Source organism: Manis javanica, chromosome 12 (assembly GCF_040802235.1).
Source record: "Manis javanica isolate MJ-LG chromosome 12, MJ_LKY, whole genome shotgun sequence".
NCBI lineage: Eukaryota > Metazoa > Chordata > Mammalia > Pholidota > Manidae > Manis > Manis javanica.
This window is the reverse complement of record NC_133167.1, coordinates 4,484,871-4,509,232: the sequence shown is the minus strand read 5'-3', so window position 1 is coordinate 4,509,232 and position 24,362 is coordinate 4,484,871. Positions and strand designations below refer to the sequence as shown.

The following is a 24,362-nucleotide window of genomic DNA, read 5'->3' as shown; positions in this document are numbered from 1 at the left end:
GGCCTTTATTACCGACTTGAGGAGGCTCCTCGTTTCTGGGTGGAGGTTACACTATCCTTTGAAAATGTGTAATTCTTCCAGATAACTTTAAGGATGTATAGGGAATGTGTGCAAATTGCAGCCACAGTGAACCTCAGGAATATAAATTGCCTCCAGGAAGCCTTCCCCAACCCACCACCCCACCCCCACAGCCTTATAGTCACTCTGTTACTCACCCAGCAAATACAGGCTCAAGCGCCTTATCCTACATCCAAAAGCTGTGAGAATGGAAATACTCTGTAATGCCGTGTTTGGCAGTGAAGCCGGCCCTGATGACCCAACACGAGCCATTTATGGCCTCTGTTTACCCCCTTGCTGTGAGCACCGACATGTTTCCCTGCAGAGCTTTGCGCCTGATTTGCAGTTGCCCCCAAGGGAAGGGCGCTGGTTACTCTCCTCCAGTCTCAGGGGATATTCCTCCAGAACCCTTGGGGTTCAGGAGCAGCTTGGTCTCAGGTGTCTCAGCCTGAAGCTGGAACCTCCAAGCCCCTGCAGCAGCCCCCCACCCCCTCCCCATTCCAGGTGGTCGTCACTGCCTTTTTCCAGGTAGTTGCTCAGGCCCCAAACCCCAGAGTCAACCCTGGCACCTTTTGCTCAGTGCCCCAGAGTCCAGTCAGGCTAGGCCCCCTCGGCCCCACCCTTAGCATGTGAGGAATCCTGCCATCTGTCACCTCCTCCAGGCAGCCTCCTGGGGTTATTAGCTGGTCTCCTCACTTTCACCCCCATCTCCAGTGGTCCATCCTCAGAAGGCTTCTAGGTGACTCTGTCGTGTTACTTCTGTGGTACCCCATGGTGCTGAGAATTACCACCAAAGGCCTTACAGTGACCCTCCAGACCCAGGAGCAGAGGTTAGCAGGCCACAGCCCTGGGGCCGGATCCTTCCCACTGCCTCTTTCACATCTTTCTTGAGCTAAGAATGTTTTTTATGGTTTTAAATGGTGGGAGGTGTTGGGGGTGTGACCTGCAGAGTTACATGAAATTCAGATTTCAGCATCTATAAATAACAGTGTCCTGGATCACAGCCACACCCCTTCACATGTCCGTGCCCCTTCAGGAGACATGTGCAGAGTGGCGTGGGTGTGACAGACCTACGTCAGTACCCGTCGCGTCTTGGCTCACAGAACCTGAGCCTTTGGTTCCCTGCCCTCGACAGAGGGTGGCCTGCCGCTGTTCGGGCCTCCTTTCTCCCCGACCTGCCTGCCCGCCCACCTCGCTCCCTCCGCTCCAGCCACGCTGCTGCCCTTCTCCCCCATGCCAGCCTCTGGGCTTTTCCTCCAGCTGTGCCCTCTGCCTGGAGTGCCCTGCCTCCCGAGGCCGCCCTGTTCAACACGATGTGATGTGGCCCCACCCCCTGTTCTTTCTGTGTTTGCCAGAGCGGCGATCAGCGTCACACGTGCGTCTTGCTGCATCTGCCCCTTGCCTGCCCACTGCTTCTGGACGTCAGCTCCTGAGGGCAGGGGCCTTCGTCTCTGCGGACCCTGCCGTATACCAAACGCGGCTTCATAGTGCTCGATCTGTGTTTGTTGAATGATTTCACGTAGAGTGAATACTGTGCACTGTTAAGTGCCTGGGGGAGGTGTAGAAGTCCGAGTGAAAGCTCAGAAAACTGTCTTTGGTGTGTGTACCAAAGAAGGCAGTTTGTGTTAGATGCCTGCTCTCTTGTACAGAAAAGACATGTTAGATTCTGTATGAAACTTGCAGTGATTTTTTTTTAAGAAGTAAAAATGTATCTTTTTCTCCTCACAGATAGTGTTTCTCCATGTATGTGTGTTTATGTGTGTGTGTGTGTGTGTCTTTTCTCCCTCTTTGCAAAGCCCAGCTTATAAAGTTCTGGTGGTGAAGTATTTCATGGGGAATCTGAGCACTAGAATTCTTGATGGTTAGTGAATTCACTTAGATTTGTTCCATTCTGTCAGAAGGGGACATGCTGAGTCAGTGTCCCACCTCTGAGGCCCAGTGACCATGTGCGGTCTCAGTGCACATGTCCATTTGAACACCACCCTCCGGTTACTCTGGTTCTTTGTGTTGATTTTTCTGTTGCCTTTGGAAAGCTTATTGCTATTGGTCTATTTCCTTATCTAAGAATTTGGATGGAAAAATGTTTGCATAGGGGGTGGATCTGCTTAAAACCTCTATCGCCATACAATTTGTTCGTTTGTTCTTTTAGGGTAAATACAAGCACTGTTCGCAGAATTGAGTCAACTGCCAGCTATATAACTTTGCTTCAGAAATAGAATTTTAAAAGAACTTTAGTTCAGACTCATTCCTTCTCCATTTGGTATGTCTAAGAGGACTGTTGCTGGCCATTTCTCTCTTTATGACATTCTTCTGTTTGTTTCAGGTTGCATATCCATATTTCCTCTGACAAATAATGTTTAATAATAGTAGTAAGTTAATAAGTGGTGCTAACATTGAGTGCTTTCCACGATCCATGCTGGGCATTTCACATGTCATCTTCATAAATATTATTATTATGCCCATTTTACAGATGAGGAAAGTTCGGGGGTTTATAACTGTCCCAAGGTTGTGCAGCTAATGCCTGATGGAGATGAATTTGCAGCCTGGGCCTAGCATCTGTTCTTAGCCTTTTCTGCTTATCATTTGCCACCGTATGGTGGTTATCGCTGCTGTTTTCTCCCTGCCGCATTGCCAAGTGACATGTGGTAGGTAACAGGTGACGCACAGAAGACATCCTCAGAGAGCACATAAGGGGAGCAGCGTTTAAGAAATGTAAGCACATTTACAAAAATCAAAAAATTTTAGACTTTGCATCAGAAACTGGGAGTCTCTGAAGAGGCTGCTTTCTAAAAATCGCCAACTCTGCCTGGTCAGCAGATTTTTGTTGTGTAACATTTCTTCTCAACCAGCAATTAGTTGATGACTAGAATTTCAGCCACAGCTCTGGAGAGCCCAGAGGAAGCTGTGCAGCCCTTGCCCCGTGTTACGGTAGTAACGCAGGCACACCGCCTCCCCCCACCTCCCCCCCACCTCCCCCCCACTGCTTCAGTTTGGCCGGTCCTAGGACTCGAGTTGCTTGAACGCTGTAGTTTGCTTGCTGGAATTCTCTCTGCTTTTAAGGATTTTCTAGATTTCTCTAACAAGCATGCATTTTATAATGAAAACAATAAACAAATTTGCTTATATGTCTGGCAGGTAAGAATTCTTTGAACACTAGTGAATACTGACCATTGATGACCAAGATGGGTCACTTTCCACACCTCTCGAAGGTGTAAAGTGAGTGAGGCTTCTGCTGTGGCCAGTTGCTTACCTGTATCCGTGATGCTTGGCATTACTGGCCAGGTGTGTTTGCAGCCGCCTGACCAGTGGTCTTTTTTGACCTCTTGGCGAATCTGATTCAAGAGGTGGGAGGGAGAGGCCAGGGCCCCTGTTCTCCACTGCAGTGCACTCTAGAGGCTAGGGGCTGGTAACATACCGGCTTTTAATGAAAGCAAAACTGGCTTGTGCAAGATGAACATAATTTACCTTCTAGCCATCCAGCCTCTAAGGGGCTTGGGGTTGGTGGTAGAACAGAATTACTGATGGGGGAGAGCTTTCAACAGTCCAGAGACCAAGCCCTGCTTCTAGTAAACCGTCAGCAGGCTTCTGTTCTGAAAGGCTGGTATTGCATCGAGAATGAGCCTTTTTCCGAAAGAGAGAATTGGGTGTCACAGTGAATCCTACATATCACCCAGGGAATCAGAGACCAGTCCTAGTAGGGTAACAAGTGGATGTAATTGTTGGTGCCATGGAGTTTTAAAGCAAGCAGCACTTTTTACCATGAATTATGTTGTTTACAAACTGATTTCACACATATTATTTCATTTGCCACGTGAGGCTGGCAAGTGGGAGGGATGGGTATTAAATTTTTATTTACATCCTGTGGATGAGAAAACACGGTCAGGTGGGTGAGGAACTAACCCCAGGGTCCCAGGTAGCAGAGCTGGAACCAAAGGGAGTGCTGCCGCTCTCCCTGACCCCAGGCTGCAGGGGAGGGTTCTGGGTGGGAAGTGGAAGATTGGGCAAAGCCCAGTGCATGCCTTACCCCGCTATATTCTGAAAACCCATGCTTGAATCACCTTTGCCTTCCTTGGGAAATCCAGCAAGTAACGTGGACCTCCAGCTGCTGTTATACGACTTGTATTGGTCTCCTGTGGGGCTCCCGCGGAATGAGACACACAGCACCCGGCCGGGAGGAGGGCAGGGGCCCCTCGCCCAGCCTTTGCCTGGCCTGTCACCTGAAGGGGTTGAGCTGCGGGCCTCTTGAGGCCCCTTTCAGCTGGCACACGGGGCAGGGCGAGGTGGGGTGAGTCTCCCCTGGAGCTTCAGGAGGCCCAGGGGATCAATAGGGAAAGGAGACCCCTGCTTGCTGTGGGGTTGGATTCCCAGGCCCTGAGACACTGTGGTGGGAACATTCTTTGAGGTTTTATTAGCACTTCAGAATTTTTTAAGGATGGATAATATCTAGATGGTGTGTCCCACCAAAACAAATATTGTTCTTCTGAAAATATGTTAGATGAAAAAACGCATCCAGATCTTCCCAGCCTGACTTAGAAATGCGCTGAGTGCCCACTGGGTGCCAGACACAGGGTAGCTGGTGAAGAGCTCGCCCTACGCTTTGTAGGATGTCCTGCTTTGTAGGGCAGGCAGGTGGGAGTGAGGCCTTAGACTCTGTCTCCCGCACGGAGAGGGTGTAGTGCTTAGCTTTGCTAGCGCTGTTCTGCCTTCGCAACTGACTTCTCCCGAGCATCCCCTCCTTGAGTGTCCACGTCACCGCTCTCTTGGTGCGCACTCTCCCAGGGAAAGAGCTGGCCAGCAGTGCCGCAGGCTGGCGGAGTCCGCCGGCCGGCTGTGTTCTGTAAATTTCTGTGTGTGTGTGTTTTTTCCCCCATGTAATCTGGCTCTGGAAAGAGACTTGCTGATTGGAATTCCCAGCTGAGAGGGCTTGGCAGGGGCTTTGCTGGGTGTGGCCCCTGGAAGTGGAGCAGCGCCAGCCCCAGGGCTGCTCGGGGAGGGGGCAACCAGGCTCGCCTGCCTGCCTGGTGAGGGGTGAGGCCTTGTGCTGCCCCTCCTGTGTGGCCGCCGGTCATCTGGGTGGGAGGCTCAGGTGTCGGGAGCTGCCGTGCTCACAGAGGTTACGTGGTTAAGACGGCCTTTCCTTCGCCACAGATCCAGAAATGATGAGCTGGGACAGGAAGGGGTCCTGCTGCCCGACTGCTGAGCAAAAATTGTCCTTTTACTTATTTATCGTTAGTGGGATTGAGAGGAGCAATTTTCCATGACATGCAACTGATGGAAGACCTTGAAGTCAGTCTGTCGGAGGCCTGGGGGAAGCAGAGGGCACAGATGAAGTGGTGTTAACGCAAGGGAGGCTTTGATCTGACGTAACATGTGCTGGGCCATTCAACCTTTGATTTCCCCTCTATTTCCAGGTAACCCCCCAAACGACGCAGGCGATCCTAGTCACAGTAGTAGTGGGTGGCAGCAATAAATATAATAACGTAATAGTAAAAATGGAGAGCAAAGTTAAGTGAAGAGAGCACAGAGAGAGAGGAAGCAGTGGTTAAGTTGTTGGCAGAGACGCTTCTGCACGGAACTTCGCCTTTTTCAAGGGTGCTTATTATTACCGGGTGCTTGGAGTTTTCCTTTTCTTCTTGCCTTCTTTTGGCAGTTTTCTTTTCTGATGTGTGGGGAGAGCTTGTGGCCAGGCCCTGGTGAGGCAGCTCTGGAAGCCCCCTTTCTTGATCACTGATGATAAAACAAGCTACGGGGCGAAGGAAGGAAGAGAGGAGCCGAGCGGTGGTGCCTGGAGGAGGGCGCCGTGGGGAGGGAGAGTGGGGGGATGGGGGGAAGCCCCTAAGGGCCGACTAGGGTAGCATGATTGAAGATTTAGAGAAATAAAAATAAATAGAGGCTGGGGGCTGGCTGGGGCAGTGGAGGAGCAGCATGACAGGGGTGTCAGTGAGGGCGGGCCAGGCTGTGCTGGCCTGTAAGTGCACTGTGGGGAGGGGTGGCCACCAGGGCTGCTGCAGGACTGAAGAGGTGGGAAGTGGGGGCTTGCCGGCTGGTTGCATGACGTCGGGTCCTGGGCTGGGGAGAGGAACTCGTTGGCTGACCATCTAGGGTAGCAGGGTGTCTCCTTCCTCGGGGATAGTTTTGGCACCGTAAGGAGGGTTGTATAACATATCATTAATCTAAGGATTTTCAAAATGCCTGGAGACTCTCATGGGCCTCAGACTCCGGTCTGGACTGTCAGCTCTTCAGGTTTGTCACGGTACTACTAGCAGCATTCAGCTTGGAGATGGCTGATGGTGTCACCCCCCACTGTCACCTGATGTGCTTCAGAGTAAGCTAGCACGTCTTCGTTGGACATAGTATTTCGGGTCACAAGCACAAATGGTGGGCATGTGTCGCCTGTGTGTGCGGTGCTCCTTCCTGTACGTGCTGGTCTGCCTTCCTTGGTCCTGGCATTCTGGGATCGTTGGCTTGCGGGTCGGCTGGCGTAATGCTCTCTGGTCATCCACTCATTCACCCAACATTTGAGCACCTGCTTGCTTTGTGCCGGACCCTGAGGATGCAGGAGCACCAGGCCCCCAGGCGTGGCTCTCAGACAGTGTGCATAGGTGGGCCTGTTGCACAGGGTGGACCAGGAGGTGGAAGAGGGAACAGCACTTTTAGCTCAGTGTAATACTGCGTGTCTGTGCGTGCCCACTGAGTCCCTGCTTTGTTCCGTAGCCATAAGGCTTATAGCCCACAGCGGAGCTTGCTGGGTGTGTGGTTCTCATGCGAGTTCCGTGGATCAGGGTGAGGAAACGCAGGTGTGGCCTGGACCCTGCCAGGTCCCCCATGGGGCCACTGGTCTGGTTTCCCGTTAGCCTTAAATGACCCCACTGTGCTGTGTGACTTGTGCGTGTTGCATTGTCTGCCTCTCTGCCCTACGTCCTGTCAAGGGGAAATGGGGGTGATACAGGTCCCAGAGGTTGGGAAAGAGATTGGCAGGATAAATTGAAGAGCCGTTTGAGTTCTCAGCAGGAAGGTTCTTTATAAGGCATTACTGTAACTGGCTTGGGTCAGCAGGGCTGGGAAAGCAAGCCCGAGGTCTCACACCCTCTTGTGTTTTAAAAAAGAAAAAGATAAAAGAAGAAGAAAAGATGCCCAAGAGTCATGTTGCTCCCAGTTGCAGGAAGCAGGTCTCTGAGCCCTGCTGTGCACCGTCCCCCATGAGCTGGGAGCGGCCTGGCGTCCTGTCTGTCCCCTTTGGTCTCCAACCAGGCTGCTATTCTGGGAGCTTGAGAGGTAGAGGCTGCAGAAAAAGCCTCTGGAATGCAAACATTGACCTGTGACAATCTGTGTTTAAAAACCACTCACTAGTTTAGAAATCTTAGTGTAGCCTGCTTTGGGATCATGCAGAAAGTTGCTTTTCATTTAAAGGTGATTGTGGACACTGAACTGTGTCTGTATGAGGGGCATTCAGGAGGTGTGGCCCTGGGTTCCTGACCAGGGGGGCCTGAGTCTGCACCTCCATCCCGAGTGTGCTCCTCCCCTGGCTCCGACCCTGGGTAGGCCTCACGCCTGAGCTCAGGCGTGTCTCTGCCGTGGGAGGTCCGTGTCCCTCCAGCTGCAGGCGAGGCCGTTCCTGATGCCTGCTGGGCTTACCCTTCTGTTTCTAAGCCACACGATTTTCTCTGTCTAACCAATGGCATGTGCTTCTTTTTAAAGAACATAAAAAGCCAAGTGTTCCCTGTTACAAAATACTGTATAATCAGAATTAAAACAAACTTATAAACATACACACATACCTCCATTTACTGGAGTAGAATAATTGTAAAAGTCTTAGCTGCAGCAGTGCCCACCCTGTTCACCAGAGCACCGGACCCCGTAGGGGGCCAGCACCCCAGAGCTCATGGTCATAGGGCGACGAGCTTGTCCCCACCATTGGAATAGGCTCTGGCCCCGCTTCCGGCTCCTGATCTTTCTTGCTACAACTTGCTGATGAACCGCAGTCATCCTTTGCACCCTTCTCGAATTGGCAGTGTTCCCCATCCACCAAACATAGCCCGAGCTTCCCTGTTGGTCAAGTGGGGTCCGCCACACTGATCTGACACCCGTTGCCTTGCGTCCACTGGGTCTCAGCATGGCCTGGCACTTAAAGTGCCAGAGACCGTGGGGGGCTAACACAGACACTGACCTCACGGTCGGGAGTCCAATGTCAGGTAGCCGGCGTGGTCAGGGTCTGGTGCGGCTTGTCTTCCTGGTCAGTGGGCGATGGTCTTCTCCCTGTCCTCATATAGGGGGCGGGGGAAGCAAACGCTTTGGTGTCTTCTTCTCAGTGCACCGATCCCATCGTGGGGCTCCATCCTCAGGACCCCGTCTAAGCCTGATCACCTCCCAAAGGCCCCATCTCCAAATATTCCACTGGGGCTTAGGGCTTCAATACACAAATTCTGGGGGCACGATTAGGTCCTCAGCATGCCCCTTGCCCTCCCATTGGATTCCCCAGGTTGCCTACTGACGCTTGGAAGTGGGTTTGCAGGGGTCCTCCGGTTCAGAAAATTCCTGCAGGCCCACCTCCTGTCTTACCCAGCCTCCTTCTCATTCTTGTCCTGATGCCCCATTTCTTTTGGTCCGTCTCCTGTCTGGAATCCTTTCTTTCCCAGCTCCTCTGAGGACCACTTGGTCCTGTGGTTGACTGACTTGAGCTTGAGCTGCTTCCCAAGGCACTGCCTTCTGGATTCTAAAGCCAGCATCACCCTCCTCAGCCTGCAGGCCACCCCCTCTGGCCCTGGAGCCACATCAGGTCTGTGGCTGCTGAGCCCCCCCACTGGGCTGGTGTGCTGACCTTCCATCGCCCCCAGAGGAGGACCCTGCCTTATTTGAGCCCCGCCTCTTGATTCACTTGGCAACTGAAGTCTTCCCACTGCCCCATCAAGGGACCACCTCTTCCAGGCTATTCCCAGAGCACCTTTTCTAGCAGCAGGAAGGTCACCTTGGTTTGGTTGCCTCATGACCATGTGTCACTTTGGAGGCAAATGTGTCCTTTCAGAGTACAAGTCCTTTGAGGGCAGGACCCTGCAACATATTGAAAGACAGAAACTATGTCACTATTTCAAAGCCCCAGCCCTCTCATTATAGCCTTGCATTTTTTCATTATTGCATAAGGGTCTTTGAGGAGCTGATCTTGAGAGAAGTGGTTTGCCCCAGGCTGTGGACATGGGTGCTGACCCTGGGGTGGGTAGGGGTGTCTTGGAGGTGGTTTACCGTGCTTGTGTAGATAAGCAGGGGACCCAGGCCTCAAATATGGACTCTAGTATAATCAGAGAACACCTCTCTGTGTCTGTTCTCTGAATGGGGGTCCAGGGCTGGTTGGGTCTCCTCAGCAATAAGCAGGAGATTTCGCCCATTGTAAAGAACAGCCATATGTAACCAAGAAGGTGAGAGACCTGTACTCTGAAAACTGTAAGGCACTGAGAGAAATTGAGGAAGGTGCAAATAAATGGAAATCTATCCAATGCTCATGGATAGGAAGAATTAATATTGTCAAAATGGCCATTCTGCCCAAAGCAGTTTACAGATTCAATGCAATCCCTATTCAAATACCAATGACATTTTTCAGTGAACTAGAGCAAATAATCCTAAAGTTCATATGGAACCAATAGACCCTGAATAGCCAAAGCCATCCTGAGAAAGAACAAAGCTCCCTGACTTCAAGCTCTACTACAAAGCTGGTGTAATCGGAACAGTATGGTACTGGCACAAGAATAGACCAATGGAACAGAATAAAGAGCCCATATATAAACCCATGCATATATGGTCAACTGATACACAATAAAGGAGCCATGAATATACAATGGGAAAAAACAGTCTCTTCAACAGTTGGTGTTGGAAAGATTGCATGGCTACATACAAGAGAATGAAACTGGATTACTGTCTAACACAGAAGTAAACTTGAAATGAATCAAAGACCTAACTGTAAGACATGAAACCATAAAACTCTAAGAAGAAAAGATGGGCTAAAATCTCTTGAACATAAGCATGAACAATTTTTTTCTGGACACATGTCCCTGGGCAAGGGAACAAAATAAAAAATGAGCTAGTGGGACTACATCACATTAGAAGTTTTCTGTTCAGTAAAGGACACCATCAACAGAACAAAAAGACACCATACAGTGTGGGAGAATATATTCATAAATGATAAATCTGGAAAGGGGTTAACATCCAGAATACTTAAAGAATTTATGTGCCTCAATGCCAGAAAACAACCTGATGAAAAACGGGCAGAGGACCTGAAGAGACATTTTTCCAAAAAGACATACAGATGGCCAACAGGCACATGAAAAGATGCTCCACATCGCTAACCATCAGGGAAATGAAAATCAAACCCACCGTGAAATAACCACCTCACACCAGTCAGAATGGCCACTATCCAAAAGACAAGAAATAACAAGTGTCGGTGAGGATGTGGAGAAATGGGAACCCTCCTACACTGCTGGTGGGAGTGTAAACTGGTGCAGCCACTGTGGAATTAAAAATAGAAATACCAACCAACCCAGTAATTCACTTCTAGGAATTTACTTGAAGTAAACAAAATCAAAAAGATATATTCACCACTATGTTTATTGCTGCATTACTTATAATAGCCAAGATATGGAAGCAGCATAAGTGTCCATCAATAGATGAATGGGTAAAGATGTGGTACATATACACAATGGAATATTATTCTGCCATAAAATAGAAAGAAATCCTGCCATTTGTGACAACTTGGGTGGACCTAGAGGGTATTACTCCCAGTGAAATAAGCCAGGTGGAGAACAACAAATACCATATGATTTCACTTACTGTGGAATCTCAAAACAAAGCAAAGCAGAGTGAACAAAACAGCAGTTGACTCATAGATACTGAGAGGTGAGTAGTGGTTACCGTGGGGGAGATGGTGGGGAGGGTGAGGGGGATAAAGAGGCACAAAAACCTCAGTCATAATATAAGTTGGGCACAGGGACGGACGGTAGTGCAGCCTGGAGAATATAGCCAGTGATACTGTAACATCTTTCTGTGTTGACAGATAGTAAGTAAATGCACTATTTGGGGGTGAGGATTTAATGTGGGTAACTGATGAACCACTGTGTTGTATACGTGAAACTAATATTTTCTATCAACTATATGTCAATAAAAAAAGTGGCTGTATATTCATTAGAGTAAAATATACAATCTCAAGTTGCTGTGAAAACCTAGATTTTGGTACAAATGCATCAATTTTTAAAGAGCATTCATCAGTTATGATTTGAATTTCATGCCTTGTGGGAGTTTTCACATCGGTAGGTTTAAATATCAGACAGCTCCTTCCCTGTTCTGCCCCGGCTTTAGAACGTGATCGCTGTTCTGTAACATGTTTGTGGGCGTGTCCGTCAGGCTGAAGCTGCATCTTAGGCCACTGGTCAGAACCCCAGACACAGCAGGCCTCCCTTGCAGAAAGTCCTCAGTCAATGTGGATGTTGGTAATTATGTAAAGTTATTCTGGGCTGCAGCCTGTGGTCTCACTGGAGAACAATCAAACATGCTTTATTTTTCTAATTGTAATCATAATCCGAGCACAAATTCAGGGTTTTGTTTTCCAAATTGCTCATTGTTTCATACATTCCCTTTCTCAGTGAAGCGGCAGTCGGCTGCCTGAGTGTGTGGGGGGTGGATTTGCTGGGCCAGAGAGGGAGGGTTGCACAGATTTAATCCCAGCATTTATTTCCTCTCATCTCAGTGGGACTTCAGGGCGCTTGTTAATTGATTGCACCTTTCACTTGGCTCAGGGCTCGTGCCCTGGACGGCAGCCTGTTTAAAGTGGGGCTCAGATGCACCTCTGCCGCATATAATGCGTGTGCATAATCAGAGGGCCAGGCTTGCAGTCAATAATTCATGTCAGCTGGGGCTCTTGCCGCTGGTAATGAGATCTCAGGGGCAGTGCCTCGAGTGCCCAAACCCCTCCAGATGATCTAGGAATTGGTCTTTGCCTTTGTGCTCATTCAAACTGACAGATACACACTTACTACTAATCGCATTCAGGTGCTAAGGGAAAACTAGCAGGACTATGTGTGGGTTTCCCTCTGGCTCTTGAGAATCTGCAGATGCGTGAAATTAGGGTGAGAAGAGTCCTGGTTCAGATGGACAGAATTCGGGAGTTCTCCACCCGCGCATTCCGGGCACATGGGATGTGGTGGCTGTTCTGCGGGGATGGCCACAAAGCCCGGCTCAGGGACTCTCCCCTGATGTGCCTATGGCAGCGCCTTGGGCTCATCCTGCCAGCGGCCCTGGGGTCCGGCAGACACGTAGGCCAGTGTCTCTAGGTTCTCATTTCTGCCTCCTTGGGAGACACTTGGAGAGGCCGTCTGGGCCCTTTCATCTTTGAAATGCTGTGCCTCTGTCATCAGGGTTAGGAGTGTCCTTGCTGATGGGCAGTTACATGGACCTTCTCCTCTGTTTCCCAAGGTGAGGTGAGCAAATAAATATAAGTTGTATTGAAATAGTTTTGCACTCAATGCTCTTTATGAGATTTTTGAGGCAAGCAGTCTTAGGGATATAACTATCTTACTAATTTGGCAACTTACTTCGTAAGAAAATGGGCTCTGCTTTGTAATCTGAACTTGTTTACATCTAATGCACATGTGGGGAGCTCTGTCCCCCAAACCTTTCCACGTTCTTTAATGAGAAGCATTATATCTGTTTGAAAAGAAACTGTGGATTCAGAAACTAACTGAACACCCTATTCCCCTGAAGGAGATGAAGGTGAGATAAAGAATTTTTAGGCCAACATGAAAGCATTCTTGCCCACAAATGTTTCCTTTTCTTTTGCTGTCCTTTAAAAACTACTAGAAACTGTAAGGAAAAGGAGAAAAGAGGAAAACATATCACAGGTAAATAGAGGCAACTTGATTGCTTATTACTCCAGGTGATCTATTGATAAATTAAAAAGTATTTAAAATAAACTGGTAATCACTTAAAAATATTCCTTTGTGACTATGCCTAATTGGCCCAGCCCTCTCCGTGGACCGCCGCTTCCTCTGCAGTTCTGAGATGCTGTAATTAACAGTGAATTAGAATATTGTGCCCTGCTTGTCCACGGGTGTCCTTGCCCATCTGCTGTGTAGGGAACTCAGGCAACACCTGGCTTGTAAGGTGTTCTTTGTCATTTAGGAATGCATGGGTGAGTCCAAAGCTTTGGTATGATTTTCTTCTTTAAAGAACACACACACACACACACACACACACACACACACACACACACACACACACACACACACACACACACGTTCTGCCCAAAGGATCATGGAAACCCCTAAATTTTCAGCATTGGTGTCTGTTCATTTATTCATTCATCAAATATTTATTGAACATCTGCAAGAGTGCTGGCCACCCTGTTGGTTCTGGTGAGCAAGAGCAATCAAGGGCCTCAGGGTACTTGGGGTGCAGAAGGGGAGGTGACACTGGCCAGAGTCACCCAGCCGACCACGAAGTTAGCAGTGTGATCAATCCTGCTTGGAGGGGAGGTGGCTGGTGCTGGACACATGTGCCAGGGGCGGGATCAGGTTACCTGGAGCTGCTGCTCTCCCTTCCGGTCTCGGTGGGGGTGGGGATGTGTCACGTGGGCGTCAGCCTCCTCAGTATTCATCGTAAGTCCAACAAAATGATGGGTGCCATGCGGCACTTTTTCCATTTTCTTCTTGTCTTAGGAGTAGGTTCGATTGTTTGGGTCAGATGTTTCGTCTCCTTAGAGCACATGTCATATGTGATAGTCTTATGACAAATTCAGTTCACTTGGCCTCAGTATTCCTAGGGCCAGCTTCCAAATAACCAAAGCCCAGTGGACTTCTGCCTGTGGGTAGCGAGCCCAGATAAAGAATTCTATGCGAGGTGAGTGGTTTCTCTCTCGGAGTGTGTTTCTACTCGAAAGATGCAAAGTTCCTGGCATGGTCCTGTAGGAAAGGACAAGAGGGTGACCGTGGCTTCTGCTGCTTTGGTCAGAGGTAGCCTTCTCACTTCCACTCTCCAGCTGTGTCTAGTTTGGTCATCCAGGGTCACAGGACTGGGAGTCATAGAGGACCAGACTTCACAGGGCGTCTGACCACAGCATCCATCCTCTTTCTGCTCTGCCTCATACCGTCTTTTAACTGACCCCGCTGAGGGGCTTGCCAGTATTGTTAAAATTGGAACGATCTAAAATGACCTAAAATTGGAACGATCCCATTCTTTACTCACAGCCTGAGATATTTTTTCAAAGTGTTATCTCTCTAGTGTCTCTAGGCAGAGAATATATTACAGTTTGCCTAAATTTATCCAAAAACATGGATCAAACGTACGTTTGGCATTACTCTCATCTCTGAGCCATTGTAACCTATTTTTTATGCCAAGAGAAAGTATTTTGAGGCAGTGGGGTCAGCTGTGCTTGTCTCCTGACCTCACAGGACAGCTATGTGTTCTTCCTCTCTTGGGGAGCTGAGTTATTGTGAAACTAGGTCAAATTATTGTTTTTCTCTTTATGCCGATAGCCGTTCCTAAGACAGAATCTGTTCTGCAAAAACCGAACTTAAAAGTCATATTCTTGGGAGAGCCCTCAAAGGCAGAAAATAAAAGAAAGAAATTTACACCTTGACAACATCTGAACAACTGAATGACTTTTGAACATCATACACTTTAAGCAAAATGAACAGGCAAATAAAAACTGGGAAAATATTTGCAACATAAAGCAGAGGATTGTCTTTTATATGTAAAGAGTTATAAAACAATAAGAAAAAGTAATTCCCTAACAAAAAGAATGGACACAAATTCATAAAAGAGAAAGGGCAAATAATATGCAAATATATTTAGCTTCATGAATTAAGAACAACTTTGTTTTTTTTAAACCTGGTTAAGTACATTAATAAAGACTGTGTTGGCAAAGGCATATGGGTATGGGTCTCTGTCTTGTCCCTTCTGGCTGCTATAACAGAACCCAGCAACTGGGTGGCTTACAAACAATAGAAACTTATCTCACAGTTACGGAGGCTGGAAGTCTGAGATCAGGGTGCCAGCGTGGTCAGGTGAAGACCCTCTTCTGGGTCACAGAATTCTTCTGTCCTCACATGGTGGAAGGGGGCAAGGGATCCGACTTGGACCTCTTTTAAGGACATTAATCCTCCTCAGGAGGGCAATGGTCTCATGACCTACTCACCTCCCTGTATATCATCTTGCGTGTTAGATTTCAATCTATGAATTCTGAGGGACATACTCAGACCATACCATTCCTCTTTTACATTAGTGAAAGGAATGCAAATTGGGATAGCCCTTCTGGGGAAAAAAATTAATTGAAAAAATATAATAAGTTTTTTGCAATGAGATATCACCTCACACCAGTTAGGATGGCCAACATTGAAAAGACTAGGAACAACAAATGCTGGTGAGGATGCAGAGAAAGGGGAACCATCCTACACTGCTGGTGGGAATGTAAATTAGTTCAACCATTGTGGAAAGCAGTATGGAGGTTCCTCAAAAAACTAAAAATAGAGATACCATTTGACTCAGCAATTCCACTCCTAGGAATTTACCCAAAGAAAACAAGTTCTCAGACTCAAAAAGACATATGCACCCCTATGTTTATCGCAGCACTGTTTACAATAGCCAAGCTTTGGAAGCAACCTAAGTGTCCATCAGTAGATGAATGGATAAAGAAGATGTGGTACATATACAAAATGGAGTACTATTCAGCCAAAGAAAGAAATAAATCCTACCATTTGCAACAACATGGATGGAGCTAGAGGGTATTATGCTCAGTGAAATAAGCCAGGTGGAGAAAGACAAGTACCAAATGATTTCCCTCTTTTGTGGAGTGTAACAATGAAGCAAAACTGAAGGAACAAAACAGCAGCAGACTCACAGACTCCAAGAAGGGACTAGCGGGTTACCAAAGGGGAGGGGTGGGGAAGGAGGGAGAAGGGGATTGAGGGGCATTATGATTAGTACACATGGTGTGTGTGGGGGTCACTGGGAAGACAGTGCAGCACAGAGAAGACAAGTAGTGACTCTGGCATCTTGCTACCCTGATGGACAGTGACTTCAGTGGGATATGGGGGGGGATTTGATAATATGGGTGAAGGTAGTAACTACAATGTTTTTCATGTGAAACCTTTGTAAGAGTGTATATCAATGATACCGTAATAAAAAAACTGCATTAATAAAGTAAATAAATAAATTTAATGACGAAAAAAGAATGTAATAACTGTTTTTGCTCTGAACAGATTTTTAAAAATTAAGAGTAAAAACAAAGCAAAACAAAACGGAACATATAAATGTAAAAAACCTCTTTGCAGCGTAACAAAAGCTTGGGAAAGATGCACATTTTGTTCTGTCTTTCAAGTGAGAGGGGACATATTGTGTAATTTTAAAATGTTATTATTAGTGTCCCTGGAGATGCTTACAAAATGAACAAATGTGAATCTTTAATTTTTTTTTTTATAATGTTGAATGCTTTTAAAAGTCGAAGTCACACCAGTTCTCCAGAGGTTGGGCAGGGCTCGCAATTTGTGAATTTGCACTAAAGAAGGGAAACATTTGCTTTCATTTTTGGCAAATGCTGAAGTGGCCTTACCAAAGGATTGTAACTTTAATTTTAAAGATTAATTGTAATGTAGGGGGAAAAAAATGAACAAATAAGTATGAATCGATGAGGAACAGCAGTTAAATTAATAATTTTTAAAAAGTGGGTTAAAATGTTCTGAGAATTATATTTTGTTCTGTCCAAAGCATCAGGTTACTCTTTGGACAAACGTTTTTGAAATGCTAGAGTTGAAGAGGAAGGTAGGATATGGTTGAAATAATTAAGCTCTGAATCTGTGTTGTGCTGCTGATTCTGGCACCGCGGTGGCTCTTGGTAAGAATCTGCTTTTGAGTTTTAACCTCTAGTCTGTGACCTGGTAAAGGTCTGCATAGAAACATAGTTTATCCACGTGAGGTTTTTTTTTTTTTTTTAAACTCTGAAATCGGGGTTCTTTTATTAAGTAATACCATGGCTAGTGTGAGGATATGCGTGAGCTCAGCTTCGAATTAAATGCTAACACAGCGATGTGGGAACCGGAGTCCCCTGCGGTGCGGTCTGGGGGCGGGGAGAGCGAGGGAAGTCAAGGGGCTCACATTTAGCGACCAGCATTCATGGGATATCAACCCAAGGTATGTGACTTGCCTGATTTTGAGAAAATCAGTGTCTGGAAGGTTCAGGTCTTTATTGATCACGCGTCCACATTTTGCAGGGTGGTGTAAATTCAGTCTTCTTGATGCACACAGTTCCTGCCCTCTTCTTAACCATTACCGAAGTTGTGATTTTTAACCCATTATATGCATTAGTAACTGTAACTTTTGACTATTTTCTGCTGTGACCCAGAGCTCCAGATCCATGGGATACTAATAATTTGTCTCAGTGTTACTGAACCACATAGGCTGAAAAATCCCCATACATTTTTGTGGGTGAATTTCGGGAGCAGTTAGACCCTGTGGCTCCTCTGCGGAGCTGATAAATGCTGCTGTTGGGCACCTGGTCTGTTGCAATTTAAGCCCCAGTTTGCCAGGCGTAATTGGCTCCCTGCGGTTTGTTCCCTTGTGTAACTTTACCTTCCTGTAGACCCATCTGACAGTGATGCAGAAATTTTCAGCATGGTCCAGGCAGAAATTAACAAGCTTCAAGATGAGGACTTACATGCTTTAATTACTGTATTTTTCTTTTTTATTGGTAAGATCCATCATTAAATTTGTATCTAGACAATGTCCCATAAAGTAATGTTAGAAGACTTTTAATTTTAAGTGTCTGTTAACCATTATTAAAAATAAACTCTTGATAGTAATACTTAAATTTTAGAAAGCCCTTGGTTGAGTGGCATGTATAACCTTCATTTAATCCTCGCCAAAACAAAAATAAAAACAAAAAATCTGGGATCTGGCAGATAGAATAATGGCCCCTAAAGGTGTCTCTGTCCTAATCCCTGAGTCCTGTGACTATATGACCTTATGGGGTAAAAAGGGTTTTGCAGACATAATTAGATTAAGAACCTCCCGGCAGGTTATTCTGGATTACCCAGGTGGGCCCAGCATCAGCACCGGCGGTGTTTGTGGGAGGGAGACAGGCGGGCCCAAGAAGGAGATGTGGGGCCGGAGGAAGCTGGAGCCATGAAGCCAGGATCTGAGGAACCAGGGTGGGCAGTCCCTGGGAGCTGGAGAAGGGGAGAGAGTGGATTCTGCCCCGGATCGAGAGGAGCACAGCCATGCAGACCCCTTGTGCAGCCAAAACTGATCTGAGGTGTAAGAAGTGAAATCTGTGTTGTTTGAAGCCACTAAGTTTGTGGTGCTTTATTACAGCAGCAGTGAGACACTAATACAGTAAGTACGGGGGCCTCGTAGCTGGGACATCTCGCTCACAGTCCTGTGAGCCCATGCGTCCCTTCCCTCTCAGCGCTCAGACGTGCAGGTGACTGATTCTGCACTGTGGGGAGGATGCTGCTCTGTCTTACTCTGTGGGGTCTTTCTCGGCCAGGTGGTGTGGCCTGAGTCGGTGCCGGACTCGGTGTCCTGTTGGGCCCTTCTGATATGGGCTAGTTGCCTCTGGTGATGCGTCTCTGGGGGAACCGTGTTGTACTGCTTTTCCCCCGTGGGGGTGCTGCCTTCCTGGGCCTCTGCGGCACCTGCCCTTGGCTCCTTGGAGACCTTCCTTGTCACATCTGAAGCCCTCCATGCCAAGATTCCTCACCTCCCGGGAATCAGCTGTGGGCACCCTGGCCCTGGGAGCCTGGTCCACCTGGTGCGGCATTGCTGCAATCTTCCGGCCAATGCCCCTGCCCTCCCTGATGGCTGACTTTGCATAGCAGCCAAGGGGAGCCCTCAAAACCCAGTCTCCCTGGGCCAGAACCTCCCCCTGCTTTGGAGACGCCATGCTGTCCTCTCACTCTCCTGGCCCTCACCTGTCCTGCTCTCTCTTTGCTGCTTATCCTGCTGATCCTTCAAAACATGGCAGAGGCATTGCTGCCTGTGGGGGCTCTGCCCTGTCCCTTCTCCTGACAGCCTTACCCCCTGTCCCTGGGGCTCAGCCCTCACCTGCCATCAGCCTCCTCTCAGGTGTCAACGGAGAGGCCTGGGTGACAGCCACGCCCACCAGAGCCCCTCTCCCTTCCCTTGCTGCAGTTTCCCCGAGAACTTACACCCTGCTGTTCAGCTCTCTTGCCCACAGGGTAGAGTGTAAGGGCTGTGAGTGTGAGACCCGTTCGCTCTGTGCCTCCAGCGCCCGGGGGGGGTTCCAGCCCTCTGGAGGCGCCTCCTCTGTTTTATGCAGGTGAACGAGTCTTCGATGTGCTGTAGTTCCTCTCGGCCAGGGCACTTGTAGCTCTTAGACTTTCATTGGTGACATGCTGGTCCCACTCCCTGTGGACAGGTTAGTGGTGGGTTCTGGAGCCAAGGGGCTCCATCTGAAACTTGGCTGTACCCCCTGCTTGGCTGGAGACCTCAGGCAGTTGCTTAATTTCTTCGTGCCTCCGTTTCCTCATTTGTATAGGTAAAGTGGGCATGTTATCATCCCTCCTGGGTGGGCAGGAGGATGAAACGAGGTAAGAGCCACTGCTGTAGCCTTCCTGCTCGCCACTGGTCTGCACCCCATATTCCTACGCATCTGTGTCAGGGGACCCAGGGCGTGTCATGTCCGGGACCCTGATGGTGCCCTGCCCTTTGTGCCTCGGGAGCTCCCTGACATGCGGGTGGGTCACTCCCTGTGTCCACTGCTAGTTCCTGCGTTGGCTGTCAGATTGCCTGCTCTTTGCCGTGGGGTTTTGAAAGTGCAAGAGCCGTGCTCTTACTTTTGAGATGCTCCCAGAGTAGGGGAGGGAGCACAATGGCTGGGACCCCAGGGGTGGGTCCATGTGATTAGGCGGGGTGCCGGCAGTGGGCTCTGAGCACGCTTCCCACTGCCTCCCGCACGCTGGGCCCTTCTTGCAGCATGAGGGGGATTTAGAACACACAGCTCCTAGGGGTCAGCTTGGCCCCCGGCAGCGCGACATCCCGTTCAGCACGTCAGATCACCTACAGCCTTTCCTTGCTCTGGCCAGGAAGTTGCATGGAGACAGAAAGCCGTCCAAAATGATTAAATGTTCTGGGTTCATTTTATTTTTTTTGCTACACAAAATAAGGGTTAGTAAAAGTAGCTCAGATTAAAAGTGGGTGTACCCTTCATTCTCTTCCCAGCTTTCAGGAGGGCACTTCCCAGAGGGGTCACTGTTGGCGGCCCCTGGCTCTCCTGCTGGCTTTTGCAGAGCACAGCAGCATCTGGAGCAAGCCCATCACCATCTCTCACGCTTTCTGGAAGGTTGCTGGGCTACAGCCTCTCTTCCTCTCGGCTCCCTTTGCTTCCTGGCGGGCGGGCAGTGTGTGCCCGAATGCGCCCTCAGGGGTGAGGGCAAACCCGTTCTGCAAAGCTGGGTAGGCGTGATCGCCGACAGGTGCTGGTAGGACAGGGCTGGCCTTTGCTGTGCTTTCTCGGATGCCGCTGGTCCAGTTGCCTCTCAACTTTGACCTCTTGCAGTGCTGGTTTTGAAAACCAGTAAAACTGGGAGCCCTGGCCAAGCCAGAAGCAGGCAGTTCCGGAGCCACTCGCTTAGGTCTTTATGGGTCATTTGGAAAGTAATAGTTAATGTTTATCTTGGTGCTAACTCATTTAGCTCAAGCTCTGTTATATGGTGAGACTTGGGGCAATGTGCATCTGTTACATCTTCCACATACACAGCGCGGAATATACAGTGGCACTGGGGAGTCATTGTAGGAACATGTGATGTTTCTAGAGTCTTCTGCCGGTTAGCATTGCATCAAGGGAGGGGATGGATGTAGGACTAGGGAGGGAGTAGGTCTTGCTGGGAACCATGCTCCTGGCCCACCCCACCTGCACCTGGCGGGCTGGTGGGGGACTGGAGAGTCCATGGCAATGCCCATCAGCTGGAATTCCATATATTGTAGAGTTGAGCTCATTTTTCTGTAGATTGCCCAATGTTCTCCAGACTGCCCCAACTACACTATTTTTACACAAATGGGCCTTTCCTTTTGTTTCTGCAGAAACAATGCATCTGAACTGATGGCCTGCTTTGGGGGCTTACGCATGTTCTGCGGGCTGACCTCTGTTATTGATGTAGGATGCTCGGCACAACACGGAGATCAATGGGTGGCAGCCTGCATAGTAGCCAGCTTGGCTTTGTCTCGTGCCAGCTCACGTATAAACAATAGCAAAACATGCTCTGGAGACAGAGAAACAGTGAATTTGGAAATGGTGGGTGATTAGACTTCACTTGTTCTGCATGAGATGGCTTTAAGAGTTGCTGCTTCAAGGTTTCAGGGTGACACGGGCCATCTGGGGTCAGGACGTGGGTCTTGGCCCTTTGCTCAGGGCCTTTTCTGTTCTTGTCCTTATAGGGCAACTGCAGGTGCCGTAGGCTTTCCGGCAAGTCTGGGCATGAAGGGAAGGTTAGAATGTTGTGTTGTAAGCCTGTGATGAACTTGTACTTCTGGAAGCCTGCCAGCAACACATTTGGGGTTTTTTCTTGACTTTTGGCTCTTCACCCCCTCCCTTCACTTGAGACATTTTCCATGAATGAATGACACACCTCTGTTTTCTACCACTGTAAGTCATTACTTTCTCCGCCAGGTTTTTGTGTTAGTACTGTAATGTTTTTCAGTGTTTGTGAAACATTTAGTATTTGTAATGTGACAAAAGGTCATATTTAATAAGGTATAGTACCCAAGAGGAAAGCTTCGTTTCCGTTTTAGAGATGGTTCCAGCGCAAGCTGCCTCATGGGTGAGTTAGGTCACACCGAGTGTGTCCGTGCGCTGGGCTGCGGGGACTCTCCCACCGCTAATCACTGGCAGGAGCACCAGAACAGAGCCGCCCGCCCCGGGGCTAGTGGCCAAGTAACTGCAGCCGCTGTCCTGAAGGACAAGTTGCTGAAAGGAAACCTGTTAACCCTTGAGAAAACCGTGTGTCTTGATTGTTGAAAATCTTAAATGATTCAAATACCAAAGTCCAGAGAGAAGACCATGATGGATATCATTATGAGTCCCCCGGATATAAAATTCAACCATATCCGCTCCTTCTGTATGGAGTGTGTTGGGGGTTTAAAGAAAAGGCTGCAGGCACAGCGGAAGCCTGTCACCGCCTCCTCTGTGCTGTTGGAGATGCTGGCTTTCTTTCCCATCCACGTCTCCTTAGGCTGTGGCTTGAGCATGTCCTTAGACTGTGTGTAGTATTCCACCGACCGTAAGTAGTTCACCAGGATGAGAGGCAGGAACATACTGAGTGTGGTTACATACCAAAGACACCCTAATGTGTTTTGAATAGAAAAAAGTATATTGTTCCTGCATGTTGTTCTGGCTCTTTTCATTTTACCTGCCTTCGAAAATTCCATTAAGAACTTTTAATTGTTTCATAGGTAAATGTAGACATATTTCTTGAGGCAATTAAAAATTTAAGTACTTTAAAATATGTTTCTGCTGTAGGTGTGTGCTTTGAAAAAGAACACTTAATAATATAACAAAACAGTAATTTTTGCAATCACAAGGCACCAAATATTAATTCTATAAACTTGAAAAGGAATTAAGAGATGACATAAAAAATCAGGGCATGTGTATGTATGGGAGGTCTTTGCATAACTTTTCAAAGATGTAGTTGGCTGGAAGATATGCTAGAGATAAAATGTGCTCTGATATATTATGCTAGAGATAAAATGGCTTGTTTTTCATTCCTGCTGGGACTTTTCATTATAGTTATGATCTAATGAGGTTTCTAACAGAGGTTAAAATAATTTAGGACTTTGTCGCACACTATTGGTGGGCATATACTGGCCAGTCCGTCTGGAAGGCAGCTTACTGACAACTTAGAACCAAAGCCGTAAAAATGTTCAGGCACTTGATCTAGAAATTCCACGTGGAGAATGATATTATGGCAAAGCAGAATATTAGCAGAGATATTTGTAAAGAGAATGCATAGGTATTTGTAGGCTGCATTTAGTAAGAGTGAAAAACTGGAAAAATGTAAACGTCTGAGTTTGTTTCTCTGTTGTGCAGTGGGTAGAATTAACTGAATATGGCATGCATGCATTCCCTCTGAGTTCTTTTGGTAGATTGATTGGGAGACCCAGGTAAGGTAAGACCCAGGTAAGGCCCTCAGTGTAGTATTTGGTCTTGGCGTGGTGCATAGGTTAATGCCATCATTTCTTAAAGTATGTGTGTAAATAGAAATCTAGAAGGACATACATACACCAGAATGTTAATGGTAGTGATGGGACTTTTATGGGTCATTTTTTTTCCCCTTTAATTTTTTTCTTATTTGAAAAGAAGTAAACTGAGTGATATTAAAAGTTTCTTTTCTAGGGGGCATAATAAAGTTGAAGCACAAAGTCCCCGTGCAGAGGTCAGCAAACCCTTTGCGGAAAGGGCCAGGTGATGAATGTTTCAGCTTCTCGGGCTGTACAGTCTCACCACACACAACCTCTCAACTGCCGTTGCGGCATGAAATACATCAGCAAATGGGCATGGCTGTGTTTCAGTGAGACTTTATGCACAAAGGCATGTGGTGGGCTGGATTTGGCCCATGGGCCATAGCTCGTTGACGCATATTCTAATCAGTTCTCATAGATTTAATATTTGAAATCCTGTAATACTGGGTCAAACCACCATGCAGGTATATTGGGTTTATTTCCATTATTCTCATAAAGCAAAATTTCAAGCTAGACTGTTAAGTTGAAAAGAAATCATGCGGGTTGTTATATAATTTGGTGCCATGGAATCCTTATTTTAAATAAAATAGTCTTTCTCATAAGGGGAGCAGAGTGTATCCTCTGATATGTACCCCAGCCATGGGGCTGTTTGGGGGTCCTGGGTGGTCTGATGTCTGTAGTCTCAGGGGTGGGCCATCACAGTACCACAACTGGTTCTGCCATTTTGGGGTTCTTCATTTTGGGGTCACAGCACACACTGATAGTTCTAGGGTAGTCACAGGACATGCTTTGTCCCTGAGTGAGCCTTTAGCCATGTATTGCCATATTCCCATTCGAGATGGTGTCATACTGAGGTTTACGTTTATTGTTGATATGGAAAGTTTTTTTTCTTTGCAATTTTTCTCAGTGGTTTGAATTATTTTTGAGTTCCAGCCAAAGGGAGATGAGGATGAGGTCAGGATTAGAAAAATATATCCCAGAATCTACTTGACTGGAGGGAGAAGTGGGTCACTCGTAGTGTGAACTTAGGGAAGGAAAGACACGCTTACTGGGAAAGACTGGAGGGGACGAGCCCAGTG

The 24,362-nt window shown here is 47.8% G+C and overlaps 1 protein-coding gene across 6 annotated transcripts in view; it reads left to right on the top strand.

Annotated features, from left to right (window-relative positions):
• Window positions 1-24,362, top strand: part of AGAP1 (ArfGAP with GTPase domain, ankyrin repeat and PH domain 1) — a 513,333-nt gene that overhangs the window by 88,488 nt on the left and 400,483 nt on the right. The window lies entirely within an intron of this gene.